The following is a 9,112-nucleotide window of genomic DNA, read 5'->3' on the forward strand; positions in this document are numbered from 1 at the left end:
TCACTGAAGAAAGCTAGTGGATACTAGCTGAAACGTCTGACGTTTCCAAAATCATATCCAGTTGCTTGAGTAACTGCTTTTTGGCGTATCGTATTACCTGGATGTCTAACCTTCATCGATCGAAAACCCTTAATAGTGTACCTGAAGCGAAAAAAAAAATCCACAACGTTTCTTAGAAAAGAATAACCTGTGTTGAACAGACACATCAACAACCCGAACCATGCAAGACTACTTCCAAGAAGCTAGTCCAACCCACACACCTGCCACACTAGTAAACATTTCTTTAACTTACGTATGTATAAAACCCTTAATAGTTTAGCTGAACCGAAAAAAAATCCACAACGTTTCTTGGTAAAGAATAAACTGTGCTGACCAGACAACACAACACAACACAACACAAACCAAGACTCATTCCAAGGAGGTAGACCAACCCACACACCTGCCACGCTAGTAAACATTTCTACAACTTACGTATGTATAAAATCCTTAATAGTTTAGCTGAACCGAAAAAAATACAGCGTTTCTTGGTAAAGAATAACCTGTGTTGACCAGACGCAACCAAGACTCATTCCAAGAAGGTAGACCAACCCACACACCTGCCACACTAGTAAACATTTCTACAACTTACGTATAAAACCCTTAGTTTATCTGAACCGAAAAAAATCAACAACGTTTCTTAGTAAAGAATACTTAGTAACCAAGACTCCTTCCAAGAAGGTAGCCCAAACCCACACACCTGCCTCACTAGTAAACATTTCTACAACTTACGTACAACCAGTGTTACCTGTCACTAACCCTTAGCTTCACGGGACCGAAATAGAAAAACGCCTCGGGGACACTTTACAAGATCTAGAGTATCAGCTAAACAAGTTTGCTCTGACTTATCGGCCCAGAATGCTGACCGCACAACCTGCAGATGGTTCCTAGAAGCCAAACTACCTGCAATACTTGGAAATGATGCATAATATTATCTGTATCTGTATAGCCGGTATAACCGCCCTTGGGCTTAACACACCAGCTTTGCAGGCACGCGGCGCGGCGACAGCTGGCTACATTACACCGAACCTTTGAAAATCTAACTTTAAACATTGTTATGTATGTACACTATATAATGTATGATGGATTCGCCACCGTTAAGAATTGGACGCATCGTGAAAATAATTAGGATTCTAAAAATAGAAAAGGGATTTCTATAAATAGAAGAAGTAGGTCTATAACCCCAGGTCGCTTAGGGCACAGCTTGTCGCCTAGCAACAAATAACTAATCTCCAAGCAGATCTTACGGCGACAAGTCAGTATCCACTGGCCAGAGTAATGTCCGTTGGCCTTTGGTGGCTAGTGGACACCCCTCTGGCCAGTGAATACTGCCTTGCCACCGTAGGATCTGCTTGGAGATTAACCAAAAACTGGTCTGACCTGTCCCGTTTTTACATTGACAAATCGCGTGTGGTTCTGACCAGTCCCTTTTCTTAAAACTGGCCAATAACATGAATTTCTTGGTTCAACGTTGACCAATCACATGAAAATAAAAGTTTAAGTCAATACACTGTCCCTTAAGCCAAGGAATGATTGAAAACTTGTGTTTAATTTGAGGAGAACGTTTAGGTAAAGACCACCTAAACACACACACACGTACCTCTTTTCGTACCAAGAAGGTACTAGTAGGGCGTCCGGAGCACTCTGGTCTCTCCGCAGTACGTGTGGATGGTATATTTGCCGGTTCTCGTGCAAAATAACGCACAAACCTTCATGCATGGGACCAAAACACAGGCCTTACCGAGCCCGGTGTCAAGCCATATACATGATCCTGCCAAATACATGACTCCGACACTACTTGGGGGTTTCCAAAATGCCTGAGACTAGGGCTGGGGTGATTTAGTCGTGATGTAGGATACTAAACCTAACCCGCCTCCAAACGTAAGTCTACCCCTAGCCCTGAACAATGATCCCAACTCTAACCATAACCCTAACCCTTACCCTAATACCAACCTTAACCCTAACTCTAATACAAACCCTCACCCTAGCCCTAGCCCTAAACACCTGAACTCTCACGTATGTGGCAGCTCAAAGATTTGGCTCGACACAGGCTCTATCTCATGCAAAATAAAGTCAGTACAAACCTTCATGCATGGGACCAAAACAAAGCCCTGCCCGAGCCGGGGGATACCGGAGCCAATCCTGCCGTTTCGCGATGCACAGCTGACAGGAAAGATACCGTAAACACGGGCGTCCTGTCAGACGGCGAGGCGGAAAAATGGTGACCTCAGCTGGGCATGTGCCGCGGCCTGATAAAAACGGACGGCCTTCCGCGCCGGGAGTTGCCATGGCGACGGACGCCGACCCGATTTCGCGCCCTTTTCCTCTCACATAAGTCCTGCCGATACCTGATATTGCCTTCCGCGGGAGTTGCCATGGCGACGCAGACCCAATTTCGCGCCCTTTTCCTCTTACACAAGGCCTGCCCGCTACCTGATATCTAAAATGTTCTTGCGCGGGAGTTGCCATGGCGACGCAGACCCGATTTCGCGCCATTTTCCGGTCACATAAGTCCTATCCGCTACCTGATATCTAAAATGGCCTTCTGCTGGAGTTGCCATGGCGCCGCTTTCGCGCCCTTTTCCTCTCATATGTCTAAAATCGCCTTCCGCGGGATTTGCCATGGTAACGCAAACCCGATTTCGCGCCTTTTTCTCTCACGTTCGTCTGTACGGTCGGGCGATACGCTCACAGAATTGGCATTTTATATCAGAGTTCGCCGAACCTTTCCAAAAAGTTGATTTTCTAAACCCTGAAGGTGCAGGTGACCTTTTGTTGCTACTCCCACGATGTATTTCCAGCTCTCCGTCTCTGTTTGAGCAAAAATCTTCGTCATAGACCTTGACTACAGTTATATAGCATGTTTGCTCTTCCCGATATAGTCCCGGCGTTACCGTTGCCATAGAGACGTGAGTTTTGTCGATCCCGGGGTTTTTAGCAGGGGATTTCCCACGCAGTTAATGACGTCATCCCAGCAGCAGGTGTCTTCTGGGAAGACCTTGGGCGGTTCCATTGCAAATCTTAGATGGGGAATGAGAGTTAGGTATGATCTCAAAACGTATTAATTATTTCATCTCAAAAGAAAGGGGTTAATTGTTTTAGTCTGTGTGTCTCTTTGTATGTCTGTATATACAACGCAGCATTGTGTCTTCATCAGTGCTCCTGTATTTCCCAGACTGAAAGAGTCACAAAGCGGTATAAGTATGGCCAACTGTGATGGCTTGTTCACGCGAAAAAAAGGTTCCTGTACAAGCTAAGGCAAAAAACAGTTTGCAAATGTTGCTCAAAGTCCAAAATTTTCATGCTGAGTGAAGGGTACATTTGTCGTCACGGGCGTCTCAGTAATTCTCTCAGTGACACCTGTGCTGCAGTGCAATGTGAACCAGTCAGAATTGCCCTGAGGAAGGTGACAAACGGTCACCGAAACGTTGGCTGTATAAAAAACTTGGTTGTGTAAAAAAAGAGTCTCTTTACCCAGTGACTTACCAACCCGATGAAACTATTCACCTATATGGGCCCGGTGTCTCCCGTCGTTCACCAGTGAACATCGTTAAGGTAATTTCCCGCCAATTTCCGATTCTGACGACCCATTTCCCGGAACGGTAACGCGACACCCAGTCGCCATGTTCCAGTCGTTAGTGATATCAAATGTGACAAATCCCAGGCCAATGACCTACCAGAATACACCTTTATTACTATAAGTAATTCGAGCCTTGTTCTGGGGATTCGGGAATTGCCAATTACTTGATTCCCGGAGCGGTAATCTGACCCGCCGCCGCCATGTTCCGTTTGGTTAGCGGTAAAAATCATCTCGAAAGTTTTCGACTCAACCCCTAAGATCCTTACCATGAAAAAAAAATGCATTTTTTTGTTTTAATCGCGCAAATTGGTTTAGAAAAACATAAAAGAAATTACTTTGTGCCACCTTCGCTTCCAGGATTTTTTTTGTAATCCAACCCGAGACCGCCATGTTCCGTAGGTTAGCGCTGGAACACAAAAATCTTGACAAATCCCTGATCAGAGAGTTGCTTACTATAAGTAATCTCGTAAATTGGTTTTAGAAAGCACTTATCAAAGAAAGTCATGCGTTCATTGTTGCAGGAATTCTTCGCTAATGGCGAAACACCGAATTCCCGGAAGTGTAATCCTATCCCCGGCGGCCATGTTCCATTGGTTAGCGGCGCAAAGTACTGTATAACGAATATGTGATCCAAGACCTTCTAAGTATCGGGGAAAAATCTCAGAAAATCGATTCCTCAAAATCACTTTACAAAGAAAGTCGTTCGAGCCATTGTTCCGTGAAGTCTCCGGGAATGGGCAATTACTCGATTCCAGGAACGGTAATCCGAGCTGCCGCCGCCATGTTCCGGCGTAAAGCCTGACGGATGACGGTTGGATTCCCGGACGGCCCGTGTGTCTTACTGCCGTAATTGGCAGCGCTAACGAGGACTTTGGGAGCGCTCAGAGCGAGCCGTGCATTAGCGTGTTTTACTTTGTGGGCCGCGCAAAGGGGTTTTCGCGAACGGCGCTCTCAAGAGACGACAAATCTAATATAAGAGTGAAAGCAACTTTGTTGTCAAACAACTTTTGCATGTACAACAGGAAGTCTTAAAAACAATTTATACGCAATATAATTGAAGACAAATCTTACAAAAGTAAGACTCACCTTTTATTTACTTTGGGATCACAGCGAATTTTTCATAACATTTTTTTTTTCATAACTGTTGCCTAGTTGTAAATAGTGTCGCGTTTGTTTGTCGATCTGTTAGTCATCATATAAATTAAAGCAAGCACGTTTCAAATAAAGTCAAGTCATCGATCCGTTTTTAGGGGAATTATTCGCTAATAGCCAAATACCAAATTCCCGTAACTCACGTTTTTCGTTCCTAATTGCTTTTATTTTAAAAATCAAGCAAAATCCATTTTGTGTGTGACGTTATTTACGACTCTAATAACATAATGCGGCCTAATCTACGAGACAAGTCATCCCTCCTAGGTCCGCACGATTTCTCTAGCTCTCCGAGGTCCGCACCACTTTAGCGTCCTTAGTTCTGCACAGCTTACAAGCTGATAACTCATCCCAGAGGTAACAAGCGGCAATGCATCAGAAATAATTGGCGATATCACGGCTTTTACACGGCGCTTTTAAACCCGCGCGGATCGGCGCAGTGAATCTACCCGCTGGTATTAACGACCGGGTAGGAGTATTAATGACCAGTTATGAGTCCCTCCGGATTAACGCACGGAGCAATAAGCTGAGAGTCTCGTCACGTCAGATATACGATTGTTTCAATTAGATATGCGACTGCTTTAAGATTTTCTACTTTAGCTATACGGCGGATTTACGCTTTACGATGGTTCCTGTTAGTTATACGATCATGATAGTTTACTCAGAGTCACCGTTAGCTTACCAGTTTTTGTTCATTGTTGCTATTGTCCCTGCTTTTAAACCTGGAGCAAGAAACTAAGAGTCACGTCCGCGTCACGTCAGCTATATGGAGGCTTTACGATGATTCCCGTTAGCTTTACGACAGCTTTACGATGATTCCAGTTAGATATACGATGCCTTTACAATGATTCAGTTAGATACACAGTTGCCTTACGATTGTCTCCGTTTATAATAGCTATACGACGGCTTTACGATGATTCCAGTCGGATATACAACCGCTTTTCGATTGTCTCCGTTAGCTATACGACAGCTTTACGATTATTCCAGTTAGATATACGACAGCTTTACGATGGTTCCTGTTAGATATACGACGTCTTTACGATAGTCTCCGTTAGCTATACGACGACTTACGTTTGTCTCCTTTAGCTATACGGCAGCTTTACGATGATTCCCGTTAGATATACGGCGGATTATCGATAATTTTCGACAGTTTATTCAGATTCATATGCACAATTAGCTGAACTAATTTCATCATAGCTATTCTTTCTGTGGTCCTTGTTGTACAAAATTGCATGACACACAAAAAATTATACAGTAATTACATGTACTTAACAAATGAATAAAAGAGATAGCTCTCCATGAGGTCCATATATTAATATGCAACATGCCAATATACCATCGTATTCCCTCACAATTTCAAACAATTCCAAGGCACGTATAAGGCATTCTGTACATAACACGCTGAGCGTTTATTCTTCTTCTGGGTTTTGGAAGGCGGACGGTTTCTGAATTTTATGATCTCCCTGCAGATATCAAGATCTGACTCAGTCTCAGTGTTTTACGTGCAGTTTTGCAACACTTAGACTTTAGTAGCGTCTTTTAGTAGCTCACATTTATCACTAGGCGCCAGCGGAGAAGTATAAAACGTGCATGACTACCATGTCTGTAGCCAGGATTTTGAATCGGGGGTTCTTCCCACTGCTTGAGGGTATCAGCGTGCGCCGAAGGCGCGAGGTTCCTAGGGGGGAGGGGGTCTGGGGGGGGCATGCTCCCCCGTAAAATTTTGAAAAAAGAACCTTCTGAAATGTCATTTCCTGCGTTTTTGAGAGGATTTCGAAGAAAAAATCAGAGATTTTTATTCAATGACAAAGTGAGCAGTTTTCCTACGATTCCAGCCCCGCTGGTGATACGAATCAGTTGATCTTTTCAAGAAAAATCTTGGACCTTTAAATGAAAAGTGGACCTTTCAGCCTTGTGGGGGATTCATCCAAACCCTCCGAACCCTGGCTACGGGCATGACTAGAGAGGCATACAAAACAGTCCTCAGTAACACACTTTGAGACTGAGACCGGTCCTTATATCAGTTTGAGGATCAGGTTTACAGAATTACGGTAATCTAAGGATACTTTCTGGACAGTGGATGTATTGTGATTGAAAAAAGGTGTTTTTGTCAGTTCTGTCACAGTTTCTAAAGAGGCTAGCCTTTACCAGGCTTCGGGAGGCGGCTGGAAAGAGGAGAAATTGGCCAAATAGAGAAATATAACATGCCGGAGGAGTTACATGGTCCGCTAGTTTGCCACACCCGAAACTGTACTCTCCAGCGGACCAACTTCCTTGGCATGTTATCTCACTATTGTGCCAATTTTACTCTTTCTATTCGTCTCCTGAAGCCTGGTAGAGGCTATATTTTAAAAGATGTGACCACACCTATACCTGCCTGTTATGCCCCCCCTTCCCCACCCACTGGGTGTCCCAATCTCATGCACGCGTCGCCAGCTAGTTATATTACTCAAAACGACACACCTGCTCCATGGAAACCTAACTCCAGGCGGGCATCAACAGCCACACTTACCTCAGATCAAATCTACTCCACAGCGCAGCAGCACGATAGCTTATGACACGATTTTTCAATCCCAATATCACCATTGTAGTCACGTATTTGAGAGTAAGATGTCTCTAAAAATTTACTGCAAACTTCCAACATACCAACCTCAAACTGTGCCATGCATTTCTACCACAGGCTTTAAACCAGATGTACGTTACATTTAAGGATAGATGACTGATAACAGGATTGTAGTCACGTTTCTTTGAGGGTAAAATGCCACTAAAAAGTTGCCCAACTTCCACTATATTACCCCCAACCAGCGCGATGCATATCTAACTCAAAAATCGCTATGCTTTGGGCCAGATCTACGTTACCAAAAATAGGTCCCCGGTTATATATGCTGTCTATATACAAAGAAGGATCAAACAACCATGAAAACATATGAGCTGCTGTATTTGAAATCCTACTACTAAACTCAAAACTTCACATACTGCCAACAGTTTGCCTTGACGGCAAAACATCTATATAATCCCTCCGAAATTTATATGCCGAAACATATCCTCTGCAAAAATAGATCCCCAGTTATATATGTTGTCTATATATATAAAAAAAGAAGGATCAAGCAACCATGAAAACATATGAGCTGCTCTATTTGAGATTAAGATCCTACTACTAACATATAGTATTATATAGTATATTTTATAGTAGTGTATCTATATAATCACTCCTTTATATGCTGAGACATATTCGCTGCAAAAATAGGTCCCCAGTTATATATGCTGTCTATATATATATACAAAGAAGGATCAAACAGCCATGAAAACATATGAGCCTGAGTACAGAGGTAATAACGGCGTTTTCCGGGATTGCCCCACTCCATCACACAGCAGCATCTAACCCGCGCCTTTGAGGTCCCCGCTCGGTGATTCGTCAGCGCTGACATGTGACAGGTATGACGTATTGCCGTGTCATGGCCTGTATTGATTTTGATTGGACGCGAGCCTTTCGAATTTCATCACTGCAATAACCCATCGGCACGGACCCTTCCCATCAATCATCGCGGGAATATGAGAGGTCAGAGGTCGCCTGGGGAGGAGGTTGTTATGACGACAACTGGAGCGATGATAGATCCAGGCGCAGGGTAATACGATATGCGCCTGCCATGTTGGAACTGTGTAAATCTACTGGTGAATCTGGTGGAACAGGTAATCCTATATCCCGTAGCCATGTTGATGTTTGATTCAAGCGGCACCTTACTGGTTACACTACAGCAAACAACTTATTGCAACAATGCAATAATGGCACGAAGTATAACGCATGCCATCTACTGTTTTGTGTCATAAACACTGAACCATTATAGGACACATTGCTTTTCTGGAAAAAGTCCAAGTCCTGGTTGTCATATGTCCAAGTACTGGCGACTGAAGGAGATTATTTTGCCAAAGGAAACAAGGAGACCCCCATCAACCATAATTACACCTAGACGGTGGCCGGTATAGACTTCCTGGCACCTGCTGACGTCACGTGTTTGTCAAGTCACGTGCTCTAAGTGATTGGTCATTCGAACCTGACAAAGGCTACAGTAGAGTCAACCACAAAATGCAGTCAATCCTGCTTCTTATAGATGGTCATAGATGGTCATGCTAATTAACAGTGAGCATTGCCCAGTTATGATATCCTCTTCTGTCATGAATGAATCGTCCCCGAAGTTAGTGAATCGTCCCTTAATTCCCATCGATAACCCCCCCCCCCTCCCAGTCCTTCCTTACGTCGGACCATCAAACCCAAACCTTGAAAAATCCGGTCATAGATGGCGATGCTAATTGACAATGTTCAGCCCAGGTATGGCGTCGTCTGACATC

Source organism: Branchiostoma belcheri, unplaced genomic scaffold (assembly GCF_001625305.1).
Source record: "Branchiostoma belcheri isolate BF01 breed outbred unplaced genomic scaffold, Haploidv18h27 scaffold278, whole genome shotgun sequence".
NCBI classification, from domain to species: Eukaryota; Metazoa; Chordata; class Leptocardii; order Amphioxiformes; family Branchiostomatidae; genus Branchiostoma; species Branchiostoma belcheri.